This window comes from Larus michahellis, chromosome 2, assembly GCF_964199755.1.
Source record: "Larus michahellis chromosome 2, bLarMic1.1, whole genome shotgun sequence".
NCBI lineage: Eukaryota > Metazoa > Chordata > Aves > Charadriiformes > Laridae > Larus > Larus michahellis.
In genome coordinates this window covers 125,050,881-125,065,782 of record NC_133897.1, presented here as the reverse complement: position 1 = coordinate 125,065,782, position 14,902 = coordinate 125,050,881, and positions in this window count along the sequence as shown.

Here is a 14,902-nt window from a genome sequence, read left to right as displayed (position 1 = left end):
CAGAATGTAGAAAGTAACGTTGAAGTGGACTCTGGTCTAAATGCTTTAGCTCACTAAGTAATTTTCATGATTTCCAAACAATTAAGAACCTTGTGATATTGATTATGATATCGATTCTCTTAATCATAAACTCAGACAAGACAACTCAACTTCACAATTCCATGGCAATAACTGTTTAACTTACTAGTGGTGAAATCATGCTAATTCAAAAGAATAGAATTAAGGCAAAGCTATTGAAGTGTTACAGACTCAATTTTGTAAGGTTTGGAATATTTTTAATTCTTGGCAACTTCAATGGCAGTTTAGAGAGCTCAGCACTGCACAGGATCAAAACCTGTGTGTCTTTAAAAGGTGGCTGATTGCAGAGGATTTCAAATGAGGAAAGGATGTAAGTAATGTTACAAGGAACATTACTTTTACAGTTTGAAATTTGAATTGAAAATTTACACTAAGGCATTAAATTAAATTAAAACTGCAGTATCAGAAAGTAATATGGTCTTTTTGCAAATGAACATATAGGTTTGTCCTCATTAGTTATTACATACACTGAGTCTTTGTATGTTTTTTTTGTTTTGTTTTCTGGATTAGAAACAGCCCTAAAATAGAGATAATTTGCACAGATGTGGAATTACAGGCAAAAAGATGTCCCCTCCCAGCTTATTGGGTGCTTCCCACCTTCTTGTTGGCAGACCAGTATGAGAAGCTGAAAAGTCCTTGACTGCTTAGCAACATCTAAAATGTTAGTGTGTTATCAACATTGTTCTCATCCCAAAACATAGCACTATCCCAGCTGCTAGTAAGAAAATGAACTCTATCTGAGCCAAAACCAGGACAGTATCCACACCTTATTCTATATCATCTACGCCAGGCTTAGGTCCCACACTATCTAATACATCCTCATTAACCACCACCCACCTTCTCATCCTTTGGTATAATACATAGATATCGTTCCCCTGGTCTATGGACCACCCCTGTAAAATTTCTGTAAAATGTTCACAAATGTCCACAAAATGTCTGTTGAGTTCATTTAGCCCATGACTTTGTGGCCCATCTGTTATGGTGGCCACTCCGGACAGAAGCGGTGGTGTGTTACATGGAGCTCCTGAGCATCAAAGCCAGCTTAGGTCGAGCCACTGCTGCACTTACACTGCTATAGTAATTCCTATAACGTGGACCTCAAATCATGTGTTACAACAGTTTAAAGGTATATCCATAACAATCTCCACCCCTGGTCCCTTTGGATCAGGTTGTAGGGTTTAACACTCCAATGAACTCCTCCCCTTGCTCCTAGCCTGGCTAACAACAATGGTTTAAATAGCTTTAAATGGTTCCATGAAAGCATTGTTAATGCCCTGCCATAAATGTCTCGATTTTTAAAAATAAGTTCTCAAGAAGCTGCTCTCCTGCAGTAAGAGTTGGTCTATTCATCAAGATAAGGATAGACGGAAGGACCCTGAGACCTCTGCACAGGCTGACCAGATCATGGGATCAGGCACATAAGAATAAACGGCCACTCACTGCTTAATCTGCTTCCATTGCGTCGCTGATATTTGGATAGGTGACATGGTGTTACAGATCCTCAACAATTCTCTCTTGTGGTGAGAAGAAAGATGCAAGGAAGGGATTATGATTCAAAGATGTGCCCACCAGTCATAGCCTCCTGAAGCTACACTTTGGATAAAGTATGTCATAGATCTCTTCTTGCTCAAGATTTTGCCTCAGGAGTAGATTTTCCCTTTAAAATTAAGATGTGCAGCAGGAAGCTATTTCATACAAGTCAGAGAAAGTCTGGTAATAAATATAGCCTTCCTGAAAACAAAATGCTCTTCAAAGTATATCACTGTATTTTATATTACTTCCACACACATTGCTGCATATTCTTAGTGTTAGGTTTGAGCTATAGTATATTGGAAGAAGGACCTTGAATGTATAATTCTTTTTGTCTCTTTCCCCTAAAGATGATTGCAGTTATTGAAGGATGGATGTCAAAATAAACAGAAAATGTTAATGCAGTGAAATAAATTTAAGATGTATGGACTTTGGGTTTTTTTGCTATAGTTACTGGGAAACTCTAATGATCTCCTGCCCCTGCCTCACCCCTTCACCCCCATCAATAGTGGAAATGTCTATTAAAAATGGCTTCACATTTATAAAAACCTAGGCACAACTGAAAATAACAATGGGAATACTCAAATTGTTTAAAAGTTCTAATTTAATTCCTTTTACATTGTCTTAACTTTCAAAAGATCTTTTGAGCTTCCTAACAGTCTGTTGTTGTTAAAGTCTATATAGTTATCCTATGAAATAATGGCTAATGAGAGGTCCAAAATGTTTCTAATAACTTTCATAGTTTACTGCTATGACTTAGGAAAGATACTCTTGTCTTGGGGTGGCAAAACTCAGTGCTTTAATATATCCTCTAAATATTAGGGTTAAAAGTAAAATTACTAATTATGATTTTAGACAGCACAGTGTAAAAGTAAGCCAAATTTGATGTGAGTTTGGTTTGTGGTTTGTTTGGTTTGGTTTTTTGTGTGTTTTGGTTGGTTGGTTGGTTGGTTGGTTGGTTGGGTTTTTTTGACTGTTTTGACAAAACAAGCAGGAAAAAAATAACCCACCAACTGATATGGCTCATTTTTGTTTTCATAACATTTTTGCCAGATCTGTCAAATCTCTGTACAGAAAAGTCACAGTTACCACCAAGAAACAACAGTGTTCAGATTGTCTGTCCAGCATCAGCAAAGGCTAAACAAGCCAAACAAAATAGAACTTCTCTGCAGGGGAAGCAAAACATCTTCATTTCAAGTAACCGGGAATGAAATTTTATAAAAGAAAATTGGTAAAAAAGCCACCTGAAGAGCTTCAGCTTTCAGCTGTTGCTGACAAAAAAGCTTTAAATTTGTTTCTGATGAATTGAAAACTGTGTATGGTCTTTAGTCAGGAAATTAAATTCCTGCTAAAATGTCAACAAGTGGCTTCTTTTAATTGTCACACAATGCTTCTGGAAAAATGGGTCAGTCATTAACATAATAAGCGTAACAATCATTTGGTATACAGTTAGTGCAAGACAATTACAAACTGTTTCTAATAATTGACCAGTTTTCAATATCACAGAGTGTCTCTGCAGTTGTGAAAGCTAACAAACAAATAGCAAATGTCAAAGCATTTGGTTTGCACTAGCTGGTAAGAAAACTCGGTATTCTCTACTTGAAGAGCCTAGGAAGAAGATTTCAAAGATGTTATTAGTTTCCATCTGTGAGCAAGGAAATGAAATCAGTCATCATATGATAATCATCAGGGCATTCCTTTACTGACAACTGCTTGGAAAGGCACAAGCCAAAGTTATTCTGATCTGTTTGACTGATGAAGTTGCAGAGACCTGAACAGAAAATCAATCAGCCTTCTCTTCTGGGTACAGTACAAGTGATACAAATTTTGTTGAATAGCAAATCTAGGAAAAATGCCATGAGCAGAACCAAAACTTGCATACAAACTTTGTGGCTCGTGGGACTTTTGACTCCATGCATGAAGATGGTCTGCATATGATGATGATCTTATGCAAATTTGATGATCTTATGTAAATGTTTATGATCTTATGTAAATTTAGCTACCTGAAAAGTCATCAACATCTTCAAATCCAAAACATGTATGTCGTCAGTCAAGGATACTTATAAAATAAGCTTGCTGTTGCAAATACACTGAAACACGGCAATATATTAGCTGGACACTCTTTAACATCATGTTTGCTGCACTGCTGATCTATGCCTTCGAAACCACAAATTGTGACATCTACTTGCAATATGATTTGGTGAATCACATTCAAAGAAAAATACAGTTAGAACAACTGTGATGACCAAAACTGCGCAGAGATGATGCAGCAGTGCAATTCAGATGATGAAAGAATCCCTGAGGATTACTGTATGGAGGAGTCTCATAATACAGTCAGATAAAATATCATAAAAGCTATCACACTGCTAATCCTGAAGCATATAATGTAGCACAGCTCTATACCGAGGACCCAACACCCATTCCAAAGGCTACAGTTCAGTCCTTCAATGTTGATAGATTCTGAGGGCCCACTTGAGATCAGAAGTAATTTGAATTCTGCGCAGTGCAGAGCAAAATAGGAAATCAGAACATTAAAAAGCAAGTGTTCAGTAACATGTAGTTTTACCCATGGGTTGTTCTGAATATTTTGAAATAGATGAGCCCTCTAAGCAAAATAACCAAGGGAAACAGGCAAGAGCTCGCTCATTAATTCTGATGCAATATTCTTCCACACAGTGAACTAGCATATATGTTACGGTGAGTTGCTTCTAACAAACCTCAGTTGAATGCAATTTGAAGGTTTAAATCTGGACTCCAGCTGTAGAATGGATTCAAATCCATGTTAGAACTAAGTTACTCCTCTTCTCAAGGTAATTGTATGGAATGACTACAGGAAAGACATCTCTAGAAAGTTTTCCACATTTTAAGTTAAGAACTGAAATCAAAGAAAGAACTATGAAATCAAAGAAAGAATAAAGAAAGAACTGTAGCTCACCATATTCCCGTATTTGATCAGATCCTCTTCTGTCTCCTCCTTCCACACAGACTCCCAGGTCCTTGGGCAATCCTCAGTGGTGTCCTGGAGCCAGATCCTGGAGGGTGCTGCCCTGAGACTGCCTCTCACTGACAAAAAACCCCATCTGTCTGTGGGTGTATGGCCATGCATATGCGCTCTGTGTAATTACGTATTGAAGTTCTTTCAGAAACATTTAGGATTTTAAAAGTAGCATAAATATTAGATCACTGAGAAAACTTATAAACTCTGATTCTTCTAGCTTATTCCCTCATTAATTCCAACAAATTAATTAGCTTTTCCTCTTATAATTTTTCTGCTCACTGCTACATCCAAATAAATTTCTTCTTCTTATGTTAACTTCCCACTCAGCAGGCTTTTCGGTGGAATCTCGTTTTGCAGTTATTCTGTAGTGTTTCTTGGGACCCAGGCTGAGATTTTAAAATCTGGTTTGGTAGCATAATATAGAGCTGACCTGGTGTTTTTTCTAAAGTTTCATAAAATAAATTTGCACATATAATCTACAGGCTTCTTATATACTGCATGAGGAATACTGCAAGTTTAAGTACTGAATGTACACAGAAGTCCTTCCCCAGTAAATGCATATGGGGAGATACCGATTTGCAATCTTCGCTGCCAGTTCCAGTTTCCAGTTCTTACTATTCACTTATTATTTGTTGTTCTGTAATTATACATCTTCTAAAATACACATCACAACTGCATCATAGTTTTATTAACTTAATTTTCTCTTTGACTTCCAAGAATGTCAACTTCTGTAATCAAAATGCCACATAATCTGTCTTCCTTTCTTTTAGCTCCATTATTCATCCTAAAAATCTCATCATGGGTGGCTGTTCTCTCAATGTAATGTATTTTGGTTTCTAGGACATCCTCATCTTTAAAATTTTCACATAGTCTTATCCTGGTTTATATCTGTGCTTTCATTTCCTTCCATGACTGTCACAGTCACAATGTTCTCTACAACCTTCCCACCTTATTGCTTTGCTCTTCTTTATTCATGTTTCCTTCTCACTTTTGAGAAGGTGTCTGTCATATGCTATCTGCCAAGCATCCCTCCTTTAAACTTGCATTTAAACACATTATTTTTGTATAAGTAATTTTAATCTCTGGTAATTTCACTGTGGGCGTCATTCAGTTAAGTGTTGGTATGTCCAGATTCTTTGTGTGGATGCCGTGTCATGATTATTTAAATCTAATGAAAGAAATAAAATAGATTTTAACTACCTGCCATCAGTTAATGGTGTTCTTTCTGCCTAATATTTTAATTTTTTGCCATGGAAGACTGAGTTTATTAATGATGGAAGATTGTTTTCCTTTATAGCATGCTAATTTATGTTGCTATTAGAATGGACTGATGAATTAGTCTTATGAATACCTAATCATCTTGTTCAGCACTTATGTACTGCTTTATAGCAACACAAGGCATCTCTTTTGAACCTGCAGATCAAAACTAGACCAGCTGCCAGGTTTTAGTCTGTAGTAAGGCTACCCAGATCAAGATTTTTTAACAGAACTCCTCTAATTAGCCGTGGGTTATCAAGACAAAACCAATAAATGTTTACTCATCTTGCTATATGTTACTAATATAAAAACTGAAATGAACTATGTCACATTGTTGCTCATTGAGTACTAAGGCACCAATGAATTTCCTTGTTGTTTTTTTCCCCTGAGTTGAGGTGATTGGGCAGATGAGAAATGGACTTGGTAGTGGATACCGGAATAACCAGACATGGCCGGAGACAATCATCAACAACTCACAGTCTACATCAAGCAGTTTGCAGTCATTTTGACACTGTCTGGATTTAAACTGATAACTTAAAGGTGAAAAATTATGGACTGTAGAATCATCCTCAGGCACTTACAATTCGTGCTTACTGTAGCAGTTTTGTAGTAGTGAATTTCTGGACTATTAAATAATTCACCTTTCTATGCATACTGTTATTCTACTACACAGCTGCAAAACCAGAAACTCATTTAAAAAAAAAAAAAAAGTGTTTAAAAGAGTTTATAGGAAGCTTTCTATACATGGAAATAGTCCATGCTTAAATGTATTATGCTTTATAGCCTGCTGTCATGCAGGACGTTAAGCACCACGAGAATCACAGAATCACAGAATCCTTACGGTTGGAAAGGACCCTTAAGATCATCGAGTCCAACCAAACAACCTACAATCTCTGCCACTAGAGCATGCCCTGAAGTGCCACATCTAGACGTTTCTTAAACACCTCTAGGGATGGTGACTCAACCACCTCCCTGGGCAGCCTGTTCCAGTGCCTGACCACTCTTTCAGTAAAGTAATTCTTCCTAATATGTAACCTAAACCTCCCCTGCCGCAACTTCAGACCATTTCCTCTGGTCCTGTCATTATTCACCCAGGAGAAGAGGCCAACACCCACCCCTTTCCAACCTCCTTTCAGGTAGTTGTAGAGGGCAATGAGGTCTCCCCTCAGCCTCCTCTTCTCCAAGCTAAACATGTCCAGCTCCCTCAGCCTCTCCTCATATGACCTGGTCTCCAGACCCCTCACCAGCCTGGTAGCTCTCCTCTGGACACTCTCCAGCACCTCAATGTCCCCGTTGTACAGAGGGGCCCAGAACTGAACACAGTACTCGAGGTGAGGCCTCACCAGTGCCGAGTACAGAGGCACGATCACTTCCCTGCTCCTGCTGGCCACGCTGTGCCAGTGCCTGTCCTGTGAACAGGCATTACGCGCTCATGAACTTAGAGTGCTCTGTTTTACAGATCTGCTTGTTCACTGGAAAAGCTAAACAAGCAACAAGATATTCATTTCTGATGTCTATTGGTTTGTTGCTTTTTTTTAATTTTTACTGTTTGAACTGAGGTAGCTATCTTCCTTTTGAATTTATTACCAAAGAGCACTAATTTGTGAAACTAGATATTGCTTCTTCCCTATCGACAATGCTGCAAGACTCTTTTTCTTTGTTTAGTTCTTTTGGAGAACTACTGTCTTTTCAGATAAACAGAAGAGTATTTTCAGTTCGGCTCCTACAGTCACTCTCCCAATAATATAGATTTATGAACAGGCTTCTTAACGATAATACTAATGTACCAAGATCTATTTCATCAGGTATTAATTATACAATCATTTAAAAATGCAAGATTTATTTTTTTCCAGAAGACACGCCATGAAAAAAAAAATAAAGAATTCATTTGTATACTTTTAAAAATTTTGATCAAATTGAGGCATCCTTTTAGATAAGTCACTATTAATATCCAAGACTGAAGGAGCATTTCAGGGAATCTTTTTTTGAAATATAGTTACCCTCTGTCCCTTGGTTTCCTTCTTTCCCCTCTCTAAGGCAAGCTCAGAAAAAGCAGAGAAATGCCATCATTGAAGAAAAGAAAAAAAAGAAAAAAAAAGACATAGCAAATTCTCAGTTAAAAAAGATAAAATCAGGTTTATTTTCACTCTTAATACTCACACAATGCAGCAAAGATACGCTGCCCAAGTACATTTGGAGGTATTTTCCTTACAAATTTATTCATTCTTTCTTTGTTGTTCCTTTTGATTTAAAATAGCAGTAACCTGGCCTGTAAGTACATGTTTGCCCATTGTGAATGGAAAGCACAGCAGCAGTGATTACTGGTTATTTTAGGGAAAAACTAGCATTTTGTAGCTGTTTCCAGCAGATTGATCTTTCCCCTTTGATTTAGCAGGAAAATTGGCTTCTGTTCTGTATGAAATAGCAGATACACTACTTGGGTTAGCCTGGTAATAAATGTAAAGGACTGCTTGTATTTTTCTCTTTCATGCATTTTTTTATTTAAGAAATCTTAATTTTGTGAAGAACCATGCATTGAAGGGCAATGCCAATCAGTAAAATATAATAGAAGGGGAGGATATTAAGGTAATGTTTGATAACACAAATAAAGGGGAGAAACAGGACCCCAGAAAAATAACTAGTATAAAAATATCAGCAGACTTCAATCACCAAAACCTAAAATAATTAGTGTAAAGGGGTTTTTTCATATGCACGTTTTCCTTATAACTTGTTATATTCACTGTTTAATATATGTGCTGTGTGAACTCTGAAGGCTGAAAATACCCTATATTTAATAAAACAAGAATGAAATCCTATAAAATCATGCTGAGTTAGACTCATAGCAAAACAACAGCCAAAATCTCTATAAACTTAATCAATCTGTCTGACCACTACAGGCATTCAATTAGTCAATAGCAATTTCTTTGGTGAATGCGCAACAATGTCTGACAGGTAAGTGAAGTTCAGTTCTAGTTATTCATTTAGTTACAACTGTTACACTGTTTACCATCTGACTCTGTGCATGTTCACAGACCTGACCACTTTTTAATAAGAATCCATTCGTGTTATTACATATTGCCTTCCTCTTTTGAAAAAACAGTTTTCTGAAAATAGCAAGGAGCTTCTGGAAGATCTTCCATGAAGTCAATAAACTTGGTAAATTAAAATTCACTTGCAATGATTTGCATCATCAGAAAAGCAATGCTATCAAAGACAAAATTTGTCTTGAAAATTTTGGCAATGCCTATGTGGCACAGTACTCTGTCAAAAGTCAAAGATTTTCAAAGTAGAGATATATAAGTCAGAAACACAGGGCTTTGAAATCTTATCAGAACTTTAGAAGCAAGTGTGCAGGACTCATCCTTGCTCCTTCGCAGGGAACTGCCCTAGATGAATAAATACACTGTACTGGTTCCTGAAGTTAAGTAAGTATTTTTTAAAGCTGATTGTGATATTTCTGTGGGCAGCCACTGAACTGTGTAGTTTTATTCTCAGTGCAAACTGTTAACTAGTGTTGAATATCCTCCACAGTGCTAGATCTCTTTGCAATAGAAAACACTTTTAGTGCCAGATGGAAACAGCTAGGTCGCTCTTACATGCGCAGCGGTACTTAAGACACACTTTTGCTCAAATGGTACACAGAAACAAATAAAATCTTGGAAATCATCTCTCTGGAAGGTAGGAATGAATTTGAATTGGGGAATGGAGCGGAGGTGGGGGTGTAGGAGTTGTGGGAACAGTTGGCTGTTTGTGAAACCAGTAGGCAAAGACGACTCATTTTTGTGGCATGCTTTCAAAAGACGTCTTTCAAAAACCATGCGTCTTTGCATGCAAAGTGTCTGCAAAACAAGGTATTCAACATATCTTGTTTGTGTCATTTGTTTTATCGCTGCTCTGAGTGAACTAAGTGATTGAGTTGATTGGGAAATTATTAGTGTATGTCTAGAATTAAATGTGAATGCTTTATTCAGATGTGACTTCCCCAAAGCATGTACGCATCTCCTAGAGGTGGTACATTTTCATGAAATATTTATGTTACTTGTTAGCATTTGATGATTTCTGTTTGCAAAGATTCAGCATTTGAGAAAACAAAACAAAAGTATAAGTGTACATAATTTTTTTCCACGTAAATCGTGAAACCTAATGTTTTTCAGTTCTAATCTTGGAGTTGAATCATTATTCATTCCAATTAAGCATAATTTTATGACATCAATATCACTCTCAAAAGAAAGTGCCTCTTTTGTGAAAAAGTAATCTGTAAACCTAGGGAATAAGAAAAGCAGTAAATATAGAATTTGTGAAAAGTAATAGCATTGTTTAGAAACTAAACATCTTATACTGTGTTGTGATCTGATGGTACACAGGATTAAAACCTATCTTTTTCGTAATGCCTATTAAGTACTTAAGCAGAGGAAAAAATGATCCTTTTCTTAAGATTCACTTAAAAATTTCATTTGTCCTGTGCTTACCTTTGATAATCAACAAGTATCCCTATAATCACTAAACTACACTTTTAAAATGGCAGATGGAGAAGCAAAATAAACCTTTTGAAACTGATGTAAGTGCTATTTTCAGTTCAGTTAATGTCCTTTGGCTCTTAGTTTCCATTAATTTTCAATGAGATACAGATAACCAAGTGCTCAAGTAATGTCTGAAAACGGTTCTAAGAAACATTTTGCCAATAAAAGCTTTTAGAAACTTGACCTACACATCTTAATCCTAAATTCTCCTAGTCTCTAAGCAATTGCGCTGTCACTCTTTTGAATAAATTTACATCTTTTAACTGAGAAATTGCATTTGACCCCAAGAAATCATGCTTCACTTATTCCCAATACACTTCTAATAACCTTATATGTGAGTTGGAGTAAATTTGGAACTGATTCTAGACTAGGCTGGACACATTTGACAAAGGTGGTCGAATAAAAAGTCACTTTTCAGCACTTTTATTTGTACCATAAAAAGGAATCCTTTAAATCCTTGGACTTGACTAGTGCTCTGTAACATAGTCCAAAGAAATTGTTTTTGTAATTCTGAGTAAAATGTATTTGTTTTGGATAGCCTGAACACATGCTAATTTTGTAGAAAAAAAGGGAAATGGGAGGAAGCATTTGTAAATACGTGATAGGATTATGCACAATTGAATGGGAAATCTCACAAAGTATTTTTGAATACACATTGGGTAAGAGGAGAATTAAATGCATGCAGACTTGATTTTTGTAGGCAATGGAACTGTACAGAAATAGAATTGAAAAGGACAGTAAAGTTTCCATCAACTACTGTTCTGCCTGTTTCTTTCTTCCTTCCCCTTAACTGAGATTTATTCTGCAATGTTTTTGTCACAGGATCTCAGAGCTTGGTTGCGTAGGATTCCATGTAGAGACAAAATCTAAGAAACTCAGGCAAAAGCCCTAGAGCGACATGAAAACATCCAGAGTTTTTATCTATACCTTCTATATATTGATCTGAGCAATAATTAAAACAAAATAGTCAGCCATTTAAAGGAACCTAACAGCACATCATTGAAATAAAAAACCTTGAAGTAATGAGTTAATCCCTGTCAGACACTCCTAAGACTACTATTAGGATTTTGCACTCAGTGTAGAATACATGCAGCTTTCCGTTCTGCATAGAGCAGTTCAAGCTTGAACACTGATCCTGAAACACCACTGTCCCAAAAATAAAGATTTCCCAGATTACCCATATACCAAAATAGGACACAGCATTGCTATGCATGCCCTAGTGTTCCTTATAAGACCTAGCTCTCTAGCTCCCGTCTTGAAATTATACTAACATTTTAGAGACAATTAACCTGGCTACAGGCAGGTAGATGAGAAACTAAGTGTCAGAATTATGAACAAAAATGACAGGAAGCAGAAATAAAGGCAATATGCAATCTTTACTCCATGTTCACAGGGTTCTTGAAGACATCTTCAAATTCTGTAGAAATCCCTACAGTATTTCTTTTACTCTTGTTTTTTTTTCACATATGGCAAATCATAATTTCATCAGGAAAGAGTGAAAGTAAATGTGAAATTTGAATATGAAGTGAAATGTATTTTTCTAAGACAATTTCAGTGCCAATGATACAATTTTCATTTTATTGCAGGAGAGGAGAACATGCGAATAAGGCACCTCATGATGCCTTACTATGAATGTTCCTTCTTTTTCTTGTGGTCTTGCTGCTGGCCAGAAGGAAAGTTGGTCTGTCAGATGGGAAGGAAAGAAGCAAAGATAAAACTCAGCTGGACCCAGAGTGTTGTAAACAGCAGCATAAATTCCAACTAGAGTCCAGTAACCAGAGCTGTATCCCAGGGCAAATACTGGGGCCGAACACTGTTAGACTTCTTTGTTAATGACCTGGACAATGAGACAGACTACACCATCAGAAACTACACCATCACCTACAGTTTGCATGTGATATAAAGCTGGGAGGAGTGGCTGATATACCAGATGCTTGCTCTACCATTCAGAGACCTTGACAGGCTGGAACTCAGGCAGAGAGGAATCTCACGAAGTTCAAAAAGGGGAAATGCAAAGTTCTGCATCTGTGAAGGGATAACCCCATGCACAAATACATGCTGACTAGCTGGAAAGCAGCTTTGCTGAGAAAGACCTTGGGGTCACGACCACGAACCAGCAAGGCACCTTCATGAGAAAGAAGGCCAACAGCCTCCTGAGCTGCACTTGGTAGAGCGCTGCCAACAGATGATCCTCCCTCTCCACTTTGCACTGCTGAGGCCACATCTAGAGTGCAGTGTCCAATTCTGGGCTCCCCAGTACAGGATAGACAGGGACCTGCTCAGGTGAGTCCAGCAAAGGATCACAAAGATGGTGAAGGGATTGGTGTTTCCTTCACATTCTTTTTACAGCCTGGATAAGAGAAGGCTGAGGGAGAGCTTATCGATACGTTTATAGATCTGATGGGAAGGAATGAAGAAGAGTAAACCAGACTCTACTCAGTAGCACCCATTAACAGGACAAGATGCAATGGGCATGAATTAAAAGACATGGAACTCCATCTGAACAAAATAAAAAACTTTTTTACTGCGAGGGAGTAAAATACTGGAAGAGGTTTCCCAGGGGGGTTATATAGTCTCTACCTCTGGAGATATTAAAAATTTGACTGGACGTGGTCCTGGGCAATCCATTGTAGCTGATCCTGCTTGGTCATGGAGTGGGGGTGGCAGGGGAGGGGCACTGGGAGGGGACAAAATGATCTCAAGAAATCCCTTCCAACCTCAATAATTCTGTGATTCTCTAAGAACAGTTATCCAAGAATTTTTTTCTATAGACCAAATGGCTTGCTTATAATGATGTCATGAAACTGTGACAAGAGCTCTACTAAATTCAAGATATATTACATCTACTGGCTATTCTCTGTCCATAAGGTCTGCTTCCCTGTCAAAGAAAGAAATTAAATTGGTTTGACATATGTTGTTCTTGACAAATCCATTTTGGCTGCTACTCATTTCCTTGTTCCCTTCCAGGGACTTAAAAATAGTTTTTTGATCATTTGTAGTAGTACTGAATGTTGGCTGGCCTATATTTCCTCCTTTTCCTCTTTTCAAATAAAGAAAGAAATGCTATTCCGTTGTCCTGAAGCCTGATCTATGTGAATCTCAAAGATAACCTATAAGGATGCTGAGAACTCAGAAGGTATTTCTTACATACCTTAGGATGAAATTCTTCTAGCCTGCTTGACTTGAAAGCATCTTATCTAAGCACTCAGTATGCTATGTAGGCTTTACTGAAGGCTGAGCTCTTAGCCTTTTATTGTGGGAATTCATTTTATAAGCCAATTGATCAAAACTGGACATTTTATTAAGGATATCCTTATATAAGGATTTATTAAGGATTAAGTGTAAAAAAGACCATTAAACTTCCTTGGTATCACCTGTAGATAGTATACCATTCACACTAACTTATGATCATGAACATCCAAGTACTTTATTTTTTCTCTATATTCTCATGCTGTACATTCACATTTGACTGTAACCTACTTTCGGCTTTCTGCATCTTCTTGAATATGTTCTTTCTCTGAAGTCAAAGAAGAGCTAATGATTTAGTTCATCTTCTACCCACTTTCTAATTTTCTCCTACATCGGGATAGTGTGCACTTGTGACCTTACTATCATTTCTGTAAGAACCTGCCAGTTCTTGTTTTACTTTTGAATATATTTTCAGCAGAGAGGCCGCCAGTTTTCCAAGTTTCTTGAAATCTTCCTTCCTGAAATCTATTGGTTTTCATTTTCCCGTTATTACTTGTTCCTTTCCTAAAGACTATGAGCCCTGTGACTTCATAATCACTTTTACTCAAGTTTCTCTGTGTGTTTTTTTGTGGCTAAATAGAGCACAACTTAAGTACTTATCGTTAACTATGCGCTGATTTTATATATATATATATGTGTGTGTGTGTATGCACAGAAAGATAATCCTCATTTTATAAATAAGGTTTTGATATACATACAATCAACATATAACACTGTTATAACATGACTACATGACTTACATCAGGGACATTTACATTAAGAGTGTTATCAAAAGTGTATGCCACCCAGCAGTGGTTTATGCAATGAATTCCTGACCTGCATCTTTACAGATAATTGTCACATCTGACTCGTGTAGGTTGACAGTGTCTCAATAAAGTTTCAATGATATTTCTACTTTTGTCTTCACCATAGTACTCTGCAAGAGCCCGCGGTAGAGCCTGCAGTAGCCTCCTTTGCTAGGCAATACATAGTTCTTGCCTAAGATTAATAACAGTTGTAACTATGCACCACCTGTTATCTATAGAGGATCATCCATATAGCTTCTACAAAGTAACAGTGTGATGTCATTGCCCATAAAACTTGAAAACTTTATTGGCAAGCTTTATCACGTATTATTTAGTCGCATTGAAAACTTATTCACACATGAAAAGTGACATGCCAGTCCAATCACTATGTCCTTGAAGAATGGCAATATCCAGAAGACAGAAAAAATGAACTCTTAATATTTATCTATTGGTTTGCAACATAGGCAGATCACTGATAATCCTGG